A 16159-nucleotide genomic window follows, 5' to 3' on the forward strand; every position below is an offset into this window, starting at 1 on the left:
TAGATATGGTGAGGAGGGAAAGAGTGGTCGTGAGATATCTCACTAGCCTTAGGAAAATAGAGAGTTGTCGCTGCAGAGTGCGAGACATCTAACCCATGGAATTTTGGTACTAGAAAAGATAAAACTGGAAATGGTCTCCAAACGTCTGTATATACCATTTCCAATCGCACTTTCTTTGGTTCTCTAGCAGCCTTTGTGAAGCTAACTGGTTTATATTTTTTCATAACGCAGCTCTCACAAACACCCATATCAATAGATTTTAGGCCTTCTAAAACTCCATTCGCAACCATCATCTTCAATTCTTTGACGCTCATATGTACAAGTCTATTGACACTACTGTAGGGTGTATAAACTTGGTTGTTGTTGCTACGAGTGGTGTATAGGGTTCACCCTACAATGGTTTATAGAGTTCCATATTTTGTGTCATGCTACCACCATGAAACCCTTCACAATCTTCCCCAAACTCTTTCGAAACTCTGCTGCATAACCTATGCTATCCAACTGACCAATATAAATCAGATTCTTCTTGAGATCAAGAATATATCTGACATCCTATAATGTCCACTCATTTCCTGCTAGAGTTTGTATGGTGACATCTCTCTTCCTTTCAATCTTCAATGTTTTGTTGTCGACAAGATACACCTTCCCAAAATTTCCTTATTTGAAATTTTGAAATAATTTCTTACTTGAAGACGAATGAAACGATGCAACTGAATCTAAAATCCAAAATTCAATTGGGTTGTTCACGCTAAGAATTAAAGCATCCTTAGTATCTTCTACTGAATATATAGAATCATTGTCATCATCAAATTTGTGATTTTGCTTTTCTTCAATTTTGTACCATCTATCTGAAAGTGTCATTTTTCTCCACAATTTCAACACTTTACGTTTGGTTTGTTTGAATATTTTTCTCGGTTTCTTGATTTTGATCACCCATGTTTGTTGTTTGGGCTCTTTGATTTACTTCTTTCCCTTCGATCAACACTCAGAATATTGCCCGATGAATCTCCAATTTCCCTTTGGGAATAATTTCGGCTGACAACTCGAATTTCATCAAACTTCAGTTTATCAGATCCTCATGAACTATTGATTGTAGCAATAATAGTATACCACGACTCGGGTAAAGATGACATCAAAATCAATGCTTTAATTTCATTTTTTAACATAATTTCCACCGAGCTTAATTGACTTTCAATCACGTTGAACTAATTTATATGATCTGCAACAAATCTACCTTCAGACATTTGTAGATTGAACAACCTCTGCTTCAAACACACCTTATTCATAACCGACAAATTTTCGTACATATTTTACAACACCTTCACTAGGCCCGATGTCGTCTTCTCTTTGATGATATTGAATGTCATGTTTCTGGACAGCGTCAACCAGATCAACCCTAAGGCGTGACGATCCTTGAGCTTCCACTCCTCTGTGGTCATGGTATCCTACTTCACCGCCAAAAGAGGTTTCTGAAGATCTTTCTGGTACAGATAATCTTCAATCTGCATCTTCTAGAAACTGATATTGAATCCATCAAACTTTTCAATTCCAGTCTTTGAACTTTCCATCTTCACAGATCGTGCTGAATCTCGTCTCGCTCTAATACCAGTTATTAGGATCACACAACAACGCACACACTTGATCTAAATGAACACAAAAAACATAATAGAGAAAATGTAAGGAGAAATATTTACTAAAAGTTTTGTATTAATGACTTCAAGTATGCAAATAGAGGATATGAAGAACAAGAAATGTACCTTTCGAAAGAATTGAGGAATGGGTATATATATGATTTCAGTTTATTATATATAGTTTTAATAGATATAATCGCCTACTATATATATAAATATTTAGTATGATTTTTACTATAAATAGTCAACCTTCATATTCAACATTACAGAGCCAATTGAGGAATGGATATATATATAATTTTAGTTTATTATATATATAGTTTTAATAGATATAATCGCCTACTATATATATATATAAATATTTAGTATATATATGTGTATCAGATTTTTTACTATAAATAGTCAACCTTCATATTCAACATTATAGAGCCCAAATACTAAGTTTTTCTAGGAGAGTTTGAAGAAAACATAAGCAAATGGAGGCTCTCGATTTCTTCATGCAACTTTTAGCCAAAAATTCTGAAAAACGCTAAATTACTCATCTATAATGAATCTCATTCTTTTAAACCAATTTGTACAGCTTTATGGCTATGAGTTGAACAACTTTGGTTAAGAAATCAAAGGCTAAAATATGTTGAAACGTTAAAACCCATCCGTTTACTTTCGGTAAAGTTTTAAGTTTGAAATTTAGACCTTTGAGTCCAAAATTCTTCGTCTAGAGGTTGATTGGTTTAGTGGGCATTTATACAATCAGCTGTAGGGTAAGTTAAGAATACAATTGAAGAAGAAATCAAAAGTAGATGTATAACGGATCGGATTAAAAAAAATAATTAAATAAATAAATAATAAAAAAATAATGGAGTCGTCGGCAGAACTGAAAACTGTTGCGAACGCCGGAGTTTTCGTTCGCACACGACCCACAAAGGACGACCAAAGTCTGGGTCACCAAGGAAACTCGATCCCAACCTTCAACCACACCAAGACACGGTGAAACTCTGGCAAGGCCAAACCCCATGAAATCGACGTCAAAACCTCCATTTTACACAACAAAAGTAATCCCAGAGCCTTTTACACACATTAGGGGTTAGATTTAAACGAGTCCTACACATTGTATACCGTCGGCAAGGGAGACGGACCGTCGAATTTTTGAACCCTCTCAGATCTGGGAGTGTGAGGCCTTTACGAACCAAACCAATACCAAAAACGGAATTAGGGGAGAAAGGGACTCGGGAACGGAGGAAAAAAAAGGGAATAGGACATCGAAACAACATTAACGAGGAGAGAGAGAGGTCGCTGGAAAAAAGCAGGCAACCAGGTGAAGAAGGTGAAGTCCGACCCGAGGGTCGGATCCCGCGACCCGAACCGAGTCCAACCACCGTAAGTCAGTCCAACACTCGACGACTCCCACGGCCGAGTCGCCTCAGCCCAAACCCGTAAGCCCAGTTACAGCCTAACCCACCAACCACTACCCGAGAGCAAAAACCCAACCGACCTAAGACCCGCAAGCCCAGTCCAACGCCTGACACACATAGCCCAGCACACCTACACGTTTTCTTCAGCCCAGGCTGACCCGTCACCCACGATGCAACCTAAAAACCCGCGAGCGACCCGACAACCTGCGCCTCGGCCCGAGACCGCTGCACATGCGTCGCCCTCTGGTTGTGCCACGTGGCACGTTTGTAGCACGACACCCCTTGGCTCCAGCGGCTTGATCGGCTTGGCAACGGCTTCTTGGCTACGATGGCTTATTTAGCTCGAAAAACCTGTTTCCGGCCTATTTGTCACCGTTTTGACCCTCCCGAACTTAATTTGGGCCTGTTTAAGGTAATATATATCATGTTAAGGTCATATTTCACAAATTCAAGTTGGAAATTAATTATGTTTGTGAAATATTAACGAAGGTGTCAAATGATTCAATAGGAACCAACCACCAACGAAAGTGTAAAACGTTTACGAGGAGCTTGGAGCTTACGTTTATATTTTAGGGAGTACTTCGGCTAAGGCCTACCAAGTAAGTGGCTCACCCGTCGTAGGTTACGCGTTATTTATTGTATGTTGGCACGTGCCCGTGGATTCGCACGTGTAATTAAATTGTATGCTAGATTGTTGTGCTTAAGTACGTAATCAGGTGAACGTGAATGTATGCTATGTATGCTGTGTAGTCTGATGTGATACGTAATGCATGTGATGTTTATGTTGTTCTTGTATGATTATGGCATGATTGTATGGAATATTTAAATGTAAACAGTATGAATTGTATAATATGAAATACGGTAAACTCCCTGGAAACATAACCCCGATAGAAATATGTATGATACGTAAATTGAAAATGAGAATGACATGTAAGCATGAAATGTGACAGGGGGGTTATGCACCTTAATGATAAATGTAGAAGTAATGGGGACCTCATGCATTATGTGTGTTCATGCCCTTATCCCATCATGAGGGTATGAACACGTACATCCAATGGCAAGACAACGATCGTTATGCTTTGCATAGCGCTGCCGTGATGGTTACTAATTCTAATGGGTATCCGACATAAGGGGCTTCTAGAGCATGCCCACCGGATAAGGAAAGTGGCCCAGCAGTGTGCGAACTAGCTGGTGAGCCCATACTCACACGTATGGGTTGTGTGTAGAGTATAGATTAGTTTGAATTCGGTTTGCATCGGTAGTATAGGTTAGTATAGGTTGAATTGTAATCACATAATAAACCATAGGGTAGTTTATGACGATTATTTTAGAATTGTTCTTTTTCCTTTCTTTCCCTTGTATTCGTCATTTTTTTCACGATATAATAAAAGTCGAGTGTGAGTCGCATTTATGGTAAGGGCCCATTTAATGTTAATTTCGCATTTCAAGGTATAGTAATGACCTTAGATTAAATAAGTAAAATTTAGGGTTCTTAAAGTTGGTATCAGAGATCTAGGTTATAGATCTTGTAGACTAGCCTACAAAGTAGGCTTGGCATGTTCCACGGTCCAATAACCGATGCCCCATCATTGTCAGGCACACTTTACATAGTATGAGGGATGTATAATTTTTGTGATATATTTAATATGGTTGGCTTTAAATGTTGAATGACATGATACTGTATGATTTTGTGTTGTGATGTGATCTGGTGTTAATGCATGTCTTTACGTTATGATATTTATGTTTTCTTCTATATGAATTATATGGTAGGATGTAGGGAATGTTATAAGTAAATCATATCATTTTCTTGGTTTCTAGAACCATGCCACATAGAGGACGTAGAAGAGATAGGAGAGGGAGTGGACGACCTCCCATTAAGAGAGGGGGAAGAAGAGAAGCCAAAAGAAACTCTTCCCAAGAAGGATCGACTACTGAACCCTATGCGTTTGTACCACCTCCCCCACAAACTGTACCACCTCCTGAATACGTACCTGCCCCACAAGTTGTACCCCCTCCTGAAAATGCACCTCCTCCACAAGGTGTACCCCCTCCTGAATACGCACCGCCCCCTCAAGCTGCACCACAGACCGGGTTAGACCCCCCCACAAGGTTAATGTTGGAGTCACTCCAAACGATAATGCAAACAATGCTGGCCACACAACAGGCCACGTTGTTAGCTACGCAACAAGTCGCGGCAATGGCCACACAACCAGCCAACACGGCGGCCACGCAACTGGTGGATGCGGTAGCTATAAAACCGGCCAACAACCCACTACCAGATAGAGGTGCGAGTTGGTTAAAGGATTTCAGACGGTATAACCCTCGTCCTTTTGTTGGGTTCAAAGGAAGATCCCACAGCAGCTCAGATGTGGATCACAAACATGGAAACGACCTTTGAATCAATGAGATGCCCTGATGAACATAAGGTGGCGTGTGCGACGTATGTATTACAAAAAGATGCAGAAGGGTGGTGGTCGGATAATAAACAGAGTGTCAACCCGGGTGAGGGGATTACAACGTGGGAAACCTTTAAGGAAGCCTTCCTGAAGTATTATTATCCAAAGGAAACCTATATAAAGAAACAACAAGAGTTTAACCACTTAACCCAAGGTGATCGCATGGTGGATCAGTATGATCAAGAATTCATGAGATTAAGAAGGTTTGCACCGTCATTAGCAGACACTGAAGAGAAACAGATGGAGAAATTTGTGTTGGGGTTGGACCCAAAGACCCGCCGCATGTTGGAGGCTTTTAACCCAAAAACTTATGAAGAGACCTTGAGGACGGCCAAGGCCCTAGAGGAACCTCCGGAGGAGAAAAAACCAGAGCCAACAGTTGTCACAGGAAGGAAACGCCCTGTTGAGGTCGAACCCACAAAGTTCCAACCACCGCTCTAAAGACCTCGATATCAGAATAGGCCACTTGTTCCACCCCCAATAGCCCGATACCTAATACCAGAAAAACCCCTGTGCCACGACTATGGAAAACAACATGTGGGGAGATGTTTGGCAGGCTCAGGTATGTGTTATGTCTGTGGTCATGCAGGTCACCTGGCTAGAACTTCCCCTGTAAGGAGCTCAGGAAATCCAAGGGAACCCCTTAGAGGACCGGTCATTCGAGAACCCACCATACAAACCCGCCCACAGACCAGGCCATATGCAACGACCAGTAAAGAGGCGGGAACATTTGGCACCGTGGTGACAGGTACTATTTCTATACTAGGACCCTTTGCATTGACATTGTTTGATTCTGGTTCTACCCATTCGTTTGTTTATTTACCATTTGTTAAACAAGCAGGATTCGTAGTAAAACCCTTAATGCATGTATTGACGGTCGATACCCGAGCAGAGGTAGACCTAGTTGCGAAAATAGAGTAAAAGACGGACAAGTGGTAATAGTAGGACAAACCATCCATGTAAACTTAAAAGTAGTGGATATGATGGATTTTGATGTCATACTAGGAATGGACTAGCTAGCAGAAAACTTTGCTAGCATAGACTGCCATAAGAAAGAGGTGATATTCACACCTCCAAACAGACTTACCTTTAAGTTTAAAGGAACCTTCACAGGCACCACCCCAAAAATAATATCGATGATGAAAGCGAGACGCCTGGTACAACAAGTGGGGTGGGCATTTTTAGCCTGTGCAGTAAACGCAAAAGGAAAGGAAAAACAAATAGATACGGTACCCATAGTAAGCAAATATATAGATGTCTTCTCGAAGGACCTCCCGAGAATCCCTCCACCACGAGAGGTAAACTTTGGAATAGAATTGGAGCCAAGAACAGGACCCATCTCTAAGGCCCCATTCCACATGGCACCCGTAGAACTAAAAGAACTTAAATCACAACTGCAAGACCTATTAGATAAAGGCTTCATTTGTCCTAGCATATCCCATTGGAGAGCACTAGTGTTGTTTGTCAAAAAGAAAGACGGCTCTATGCGTCTATGCATTGATTATAGAGAATTAAACAAGAGGACAATAAAGAAAAAAAAACCCATTACCCGACATCAAGGACCTATTTGACCAATTTTGAGAGGTGATAGTGTTTTCCAAAATAGATCTTCGATCAGGATACCATCAAATTAAGATTAAAAATGAAGATATACCGAAAACAGGCTTTTGAACCATATATGGCCACTATGAGTTTATGGTAATGTCTTTTGGTCTCACCAATGCCCTAGTGGTATTCATGGAATTAATGAACCAAGTATTTAAGGAGTGCTTAGACTCGTTTGTGATCGTGTTCATAGACGACATCCTAATATACTAAAAAACGGACCTAAAACACCAAGAGCACCTTCGCAGAGCCCTAACTATCTTAAGGGAGAACAGGTTGTATGCCAAATTCTCCAAGTGCGAATTTTGGCTACGACAGGTTTCGTATTTGGGGCACGTAGTGTCTAAAGACGGAATTTTAGTAGACCCCAACAAGATAGAAGCTGTCACGAAATGGAAACACCCAACTACGGTCACTGAGATACGAAGTTTCTTGGGATTGGCAGGTTACTATTGAAGATTTGTCCTAGACTTCGCTAGAATAGCCACGCCTCTCACCCAATTGACAAAAAAAAGCGTACCTTTCGTTTGGGACGATACTTGTGAGGCCAGCTTCCAAGAGTTAAAACAAAGACTAATAACCACCCCAGTGCTCACGATTCCAGAAAGTTCTGTGGGATACGTGATTTACAGTGATGCATTCAAGAAGGGGTTGAGTTGTGTACTGATGCAACATGGCAAGGTTGTTACGTATGCGTCACGCCAACTAAAGGATTACGAGAAAAACTATCCTACACATGATTTGGAGTTGGTGGCGGTGGTGTTCGCGTTAAAAATTTGGCGACATTACCTGTATGGCAAAAAGACCCAAGTTTATACGAACCATAAAAGCCTAAAATACTTGTTCACACAAAAAGAGTTGAACATGAAACAACGTAGATGGCTAGAGCTGGTAAAAGATTACAACATAGATATCCAGTACCACCCTAAAAAAGCAAACGTAGTCGCTGATGCACTAAGTCGAAAAGCAGTACACTTGTTAGCCTTCATCACAAGGGAGCCATGAGTGCGAACTGATTTTGAACGAGCTGACATAGCGGTAGTAACAAAAGAGGTGGCAACTCAAATAGCCCGACTGACAGTGCATCCCACGCTCAGACAAAGGATCATAGACTCACAACGTGAAGATCCAAGCCTAAACAAAATCCTAAACCAGTTGAAAGCAGACCCAGTGGACGGTTTTTCTAAGTCAACAGATGACGGACTATAATGTCAAGGGCGTTTATGTGACCCACCGGTGAGCGAAATAAATAATGAAATCCTAACTGAGGCACACAACTCACCCTTCTCGATACATCCAAGTGGAACAAAGATGTATCAAGACTTGAAACAACACTTCTGGTGGCGAAGTATGAAAAAGGATATCGCAGAATACATGAGTAAAATGTCTGGTGTGCCAACAAGTAAAAGCCCCTATGCAGAAAACTGTCGGGCTACTACAACCTCTTACCGAAATAGAAATGGGAAAACATTGCTATGGATTTTATAGTAGGCCTACCCAAAACACAAAAGGGCTACACGGTAATTTGGGTGGTTGTCGATCGTCTGATAAAGTTGGCTCATTTCCTACCGGGTAAGGCAACATATATACAGTAGACAACTGGGCTCAATTGTATGTTAAAGAAATTGTGAGGTTGCATGGAGATCCGGTGTCTATTGTGTCGAATTGGGACTCGCATTTTGCGTCGGCATTTTGGCGCGGACTCCAAAAAGCATTGGGTACCCGCCTTGACTTTAGCACCACCTTTCACCCATAAACTGATGGCCAAACAAAACGATTAAACCAAATCCTGGAAGACATGCTTCGAGCATGTGTTATGGATTTCACGGGGAGTTGTGACACTAAACTACACTTAATGGAATTCTCTTACAATAACAGTTTCCAAGCAACCATCGGGATGGCACCCTTTGAAGCGTTGTATGGAAAACGGTGTAGATCCCCATTGTGCTGGGACAAAGTAGGAGAACGAGAACTAGTAGGACCCGAGCTGGTCCGCATCACCAACTAGGCGGTACAAAAAATTAGAGTAAGGATGTGCACCGCACAGGGTAGGCAAAAGAGCTACGCCGACATTAGGCGTAGGAATTTAGAGTTGAAAGAGGGAGACCTAGTGTACATAAAAGTAGATCCTATGAAAGCCATTCTAAGATTCGGACGAAAGGGGAAGCTAAGCCCTTGATTTATCGGACCGTTAGAAATTTTAGAGAGAATAAGTTCAGTAGCTTACAAACTAGCTTCACCACCTTCACTCTCGAGTGTACACGATGTATTTCATGTGTCCATGTTAAGAAAATATATTGCAGACCCTATGCACGTAATAGACTACAAACCCCTCGAGATCGAGAATAATTTAAGTTATCAGGAGAAACCGATTAAAATTCTAGCCTGAGAAGTGAAAGCCTTACGTAATAGAAACATAGGTTTCGTTAAGGTATTGTGGCGTAACCACCAAATCGAGGAAGCGACGTGGGAACCAGTGGAGAAAATAAAGGAAAAATATCTCGAATTGATCCAGGAGTTCGAGACTTTCGAGGACGAAAGTTCTTATTAGGGGTAGGTAATATAACGGATCAGATTAAAAAAAATAAAAAAATATAAAATAACAGAAAAATAAGTGAAAACGAAGAAGACAAAGTAAGTGCTCACCCATCGTAGGTTACGCGTTATTTATTGTATGTTGGCACGTGCCCGTGGATTCGCACGTGTCATTAAATTGTATGCTAGATTGTTGTGCTTAAGTACGTAATCAGGTGAACGTAAATGTATGCTATGTATGCTGTGTAGTCTGATGTGATAAGTAATGCATGTGACGTTTATGTTGTTCTTGTATGATTATGGCATGATTGTATGGAATATTTGAATGTAAACCGCATGAATTGTATGACATGATATACGGTAAACTGCTTGGAAACATAACCCCGATAGAAATATGAATGATACGTAAAGTGAAAAGAAAATGACATGTAAGCATGAAATGTGACAGGGGGTTAGCACCTTAATGATAAATGTAGAAGTAATGGGGACCTCATGCATTATGTGTGTTCATGCATCTGGGGGGATACCCCTATCCCATCACGAGGGTACAAACACATACATACAATGGCAGGACAACGATCATTATGCTTTGCATAGCGCTGTCGTGACGGTTACTAGTTCTAACGGGTGTCCGACATAAGGGGCTCCTAGAGCATGCCCACAGGATAAGGAAAGTGGCCCAGTGGTGTCCGAACTAGCTGGTGAGCCCATACTCCCACGTATGGGCTGTGTGTAGAGTATATGGTACACGTCCAAAGTTACCCGTTAGGACAGCATCGTAGGGAAAATGGAATGAAAGATAGGTCCCATCATCTCATTGCATGTGATTATTGCATAACCCCGATAGGGGGTCACTTATTTAGTATTGTAGAAATACTCAAGCCTCGTGCTACTTTACTTTTTCAGATAAGGGCAAGGTACCCATGTGAGATCGATGGCGGCATCATACACCGCGGGACCGTGGCACGTGCATAGGGTAATTGTTTTCAATTTCCTAGTATAGGTTAGTATAGGTTGAATTCGGTTTGAATCAGTAGTACAGGTTAGTATAGGTTGAATTATAATCGCATAATAAACCATAGGGTAGTTTAAGACGATTATTTTAGTATTGTTCTTTTTCCTTTCTTTCCCTTGTATTTGTCTTCTTTTTCATGAGGTAATAAAAAGCGAGTGTAAGTCGCATTTATGGTAAGGGCCCATTTAATGTAAATTCGGCATTTCAAGGTATAGTAATGACCTTAGATTAAATAAGTAAAATTTAGGGTTGTTACAAGAGGAGCTCTCAATCGTTCAAACTGGAAGCATCTTTGAATTAATTTTCTTGGTAAGTTCATTATAAGCTGGAGACTTGGTAAGTTACATGCCTAGTAGTAATGGAGTCTAACCCGAGGATCATTCAGACAAACATCCACCAACCAAGAGGGGTGAAAATGATGACGATAGTACAGTTGAGAAAGAATTTTAGCCATGATGAATCTACGCTTGTTGCCATTGTTGTATTTGAAAAAGGGAGCTCGAGTGAACCAACCCACTACATGAACACCATGAGGCAAAACAAGAAATAATGAGTTTATTCTCACCCACTAGGAGAGATAAATCACAAGATTAGTTTTAAATTCTCACAAAATGATATTAAGAGCAAACATTCTCTTCCGAGTGAATCGAGTCACTCTTGGTTATCAAACTCGAGACACCTAAAGCTAGAATCATACCACTAGACCAAATGTCCTTATTAGGGACTTTATATTAAGTTGTTTATTGAATGTATCATCATTATTTCATTTATTTTCTTTGTTAATGAAATCCATGTGCAATTATAATTATTATATTTGCATAGGGTTTGCGATATTAAGAGCATTATCATTATAGTTTTAATTTCCTTAATTTTTGTTTTTCTTCTTTTTTTCATGGGTTCGTATAAATGTCCTTACTAAAAGATTAAGACATAGGGGCATTCCAAGAATTGAACTCAAGATCTCGTGAGAACCATACCACTAGACCAAATGCCCTTACTATAAGATCCAACATATGTAGGTCCTACTCGATATGTTTTTCTCTCAAGTTTTGAAATCTATTTTCCTAAGGGTTGTTGGACTATAAAACAAAAAGTTGATGGTCTAGTATTTTACTTGTTTGTAAGGCATGTAATATTGAATGTTCTAATAAATAAGGGTTATCAAATAAACCAATGACCCAACAAAGGAAACAAACTAATTAGGTTGGTTAGATTGATTTGGTTCAGTTCATCAGCTTGATTGATTTAGTTCTTTTATTTTGCCTCGTATGGCGAGAAAATAAAGTTGTATTGAATGCACCTGAGTTTCATTTATGACAAACTCATATGAAATATAATTGCATTAATAGCACTAAGAGTTGGAGTCTATAAGCATTTCATGAACTTAAGTACAACTCATGCTTTATTAAAGACGAGAAAAACTATAGTTAAGTAATTTGAACTTTAAATTACTTCATGTGGAGGTTTAATTCCTCTATGCTAGTTACAATCTTTAGGATTAACTAATTGGACACGAGTTCTTGGATGTAGGGGATTGTTTTATGTAATTTTCAACTACAACTTCTGTTTTCAAATTTTTAGGTCGTAATTTAGGTAGTAGTTGTTATATTATGGATGAACACTAGAGTTTCTATCCAGTTCACAACAACTACTTAGTTTTTTTTTAAGGCTATTATTTTCATCTATGTTGTATCGCAATAAGATTTGTCTCGATGAAATTTTAGTTAAAGTTGAAGAGTTATTATAGATAAATCGAAGAAGGAATTTTCTTTAAAATAATAAACAGACCCAAGCTCATCGTTATTGTTGTCGTCTACTTATTATTTTGCAAAAAGCTTAACTAATATGAAATTTCAAGGTAAATCAAGAATATATCCTACACATCATTCAAGATGACAATAAAATGGAGTTAAATTGAATGCACTTTTAGTTTCATGTTTGTAAGGTTCAAGATGAAGCATAATTGTATTAATGATATTAAAGAGAAATTCATGTTTTATTAGAAGAGATCAACTTCCTTTAAGGTACTAGGAGTTTAAACTACTTCCATTGTAATTTCAATCACTCTACCATGATTACAAATTTAGGGTTGGCTAATTGGATATCAATTCTCAACTTTAAGTTATAGTTTAGGTAGTAACCATTATAATATTAATGAGCATAAGAGTTACAATTCTTTCCTGGACCATATGTGTTATAGTTAAAAGAATATATATATATATTATGTATGTCAAGGTTTGGATAAAGCACAAAGTAGCAATGAACACCATTGTGACTCTAGAGCCACACACAACTCATGATGGAGACCAATGCAAAATATTTTAACATCCTTTAGCATCGAGATACAGGAAAGATGAACGCTGTCAAATTGGAAGCTTCAACTGTCTTAAGAGTCACAATGAGAACTCTAATAAGCTGGAGCCTTGGACTTGGCAAATCATTTTATGATAGTTGAAATGGATGACTTCGACGTCGTGTCAGGGATGAACGTTCTGCTAAACAAATAGTCATTCTTCGACGCAGCGATCCTTACGTCGATGCTTACTTCCACTCGGTTCTCCCTCAAGATTAGCAACCAAACTGATTCCGAGAACTCACCAAAAAACTAGCAAACCAATCCACATGATTTCCTTTCGAACAGTCTTGATTCTCGTTCTCTTAGACACACTCGAACACAGAAGGTGAGTTTGGAGACAAAAATCATTTTTAAGGGAAGTGAAGGTTGGGCATAGGAATATAGAAGGTCTTAAAACGTTTTTCCATTAAGGTAATAACTGTCTCACTTGAAATCATGCATATTTTCTTGCGAGAATAAATGCTACAACATAATATCCCGTCATTTATAGAATTAAAAATAAAATCTTAACAAAAAAGGAAAAATGAAAAATCTGAATCGTTACATTATCCTATCCTAAAAAGCACTTTCGTCCTCAAAAGTCTTTGTAGTAAGAAACAACTCTGGATATTTCTCTCTTATCTCAACTACTCGTTCCCATGTGGCCTCTTCCATTAGTTGGTTTCTCCATCACACCTTGACAAAAGCAATGTTTCTAGTGTGTAGAGTCCTTACATTGCGAGCCAAAATTCCCAACGGTTTTTCCTCATAGCTTAAGTCTTCTGCCACTTCTAGAGCCTCATAATATATCACATGCATGGGATTGACCATATACAAATGAAGTACAGAAAAAATAGACACATTGGGTACAATTGACAGCGACGGTGGTAGGGCTAACCTATATGTAACGGGTCTGATCCTCTCCAAAATTTCAAAAGGTCCTATAAATTGAGGACTCAACTTGTCTTACGTCCAAACCTTAGGACACCTTTCATCACGGCCACTTGCAAGAATACTATGTCGCCTACTTCAAACTCTAGATTCCTCCGTCTTGATTCATATAGCTTTTTTGTCTACTTTAAGCAGTGCACATTCTCTCTCTGATATTTTGCACCGCCTCATTCGTAACTTGGACCAATTCGAGACCCACCAACTCACGTTCCCCTACTTCATCCCAGCACTATTTTTATACGCAAATTCCATGAGATGCAGATTCGAGACCCAATTACCAACGAAGTCAAGCACACAGGCACGTAACATATCCTCTAAAATTTGATTTAAACGTTCTGTCTGTCCTTTTGTCTGTGGATGAATCGTTGTGTTGAAATTCAGGTGAGTACCCAATAATTTTTAGAGTTCACACCAAAACGCTGAAGTAAAACGTGGGTCTCAATCTAATACAATTGACACTGGAACTCCATGCAATCTGACAATGTTGTTTATCGAATTATCTCTATTTATGTGAAAAAGACAATTCATTTCGGTCAGTTTGATCGTAGCGTCACTTCTATTCCATTGGTGATGAAGGGGATTCACGCGAACAATCAGGTCATTCCATAGCCTTATAAGTGGTAGGCGCAATCGCCTGAACAATGTTGCGAATCTTCGTATCTAACCCCAGTATAAATTGTCGGGCTGTCCTATAGTCCATGGTCACCAATTCTGAGGCAAAACGCTTTAGCTTAGAAAGCTCCTTGGCGTAGGTTGTAACAATACACTCGAGTAAACTCCTGCTATTTTCATAGTTGGACATCCTTTGGATAATATTCTACAGTGAAGGCATTCTTGAACTTCGCTCACGAGACTACGCCACTCAGAACTAATAAGGTCGCGAGTGGTCTGCCACCACAATTATGCATCATCACGCAGCATAAACGTAGCACACTCCACCCTATGGGCCTCAGGGCAGTTGATAAACACAAATACGGACTCAATGAACCTCAACCACATCTGTACCACCGTTGGATCGTCAAATGCTCCCATAAAAGTTTGAGGGTCACCCCTCTTGAAATCTTGGAGGTACCTAGCCTCCATGGTTGATATAGAAACATTTGCTTGCTGGTTGGCAGTAAAATTTTGTATCGCAATTTGTAATGCATTTACTAGGACAGCTGTAGGGTCTAGTGTGGCTTAAGGTGCCGCTGGTGGTTGAAAAGTCTGCTCTACCAAATCCTCTCATCTCCCATTACGTCCCCTTCCTCTTCTTGTACTCCTAAGCGGGGGGTCGTGTCCTAAGACCTTCTCCTCGAGTTCTAGGTGGTATCTAAACAGTGCACGTAACTACTAAGTCACATACTTATGTAATAGATTCTATAAACATTCGTAATTATGCAAGTCACTCATACATACAACTATAGCATTAACATAACCATCCGATAGTCCATGGCATATCATAAAACATGTAATATTTAACACGTGCACATCATATCATTCATTACAAATACAGATTCCCTACTGCATGCATCATTTTACTAAGAAACTTTAATTCTTAAAAAGGCATACTTGAAGGTGACGGTGTGTTTGCGGGAGGACAATGGAAGTACGTTAGGCCTACATCATAAGCTAGTCTACAAGATCATGGTAAATAACCTTGGAAAAAAACACTAAACTTTCATAAAGGTTCAAAATCCAAACAAACATAACTCCAACACAAAAACGCTCAATAATTGAATTCAAAAGCTTAAATGAAATAAATGGTCAACAATCTAACTTAAACATCCAAATAACCCTCTCCCAGAGCTCTGATACTAGCTGTAACGCCCCTAATTTTCTTAACCTAATTAGCGACGTCACCCATACATGGTCATTAAGCGAAAATTCATTATAAATAACCTTGGAAAAAAACACTAGTCTTTCATAAAGGTTCAAACTCCAACACGAAAAGGTTCAATAACTAAATTCAAAAGCTTAAATGAAATAAATATTCAACAATCTAACTTAAACATCCAAATAACCCTCTCACTTTCAGGGTAACCTCATCTCTACCGTCAGTCGTACATTGAGGCCTTGCCTTTACCTGAAAAATGTAGGTAGCACGAGCCTTGAGTATTTTATGAAATACTCAGTAAGTCACACCACTGTTGGGGTTAGATATGCAAGCACATGCAACGTATGAGCGGAATCTAACTTTTCGTAAAGTTTATATGGCCTTGGGAGGTTGGATGTGTGGT

The sequence above is a fragment of the Cucurbita maxima genome, unplaced genomic scaffold (assembly GCF_002738345.1).
Source record: "Cucurbita maxima cultivar Rimu unplaced genomic scaffold, Cmax_1.0 Cma_Scf00007, whole genome shotgun sequence".
Lineage (NCBI taxonomy): Eukaryota > Viridiplantae > Streptophyta > Magnoliopsida > Cucurbitales > Cucurbitaceae > Cucurbita > Cucurbita maxima.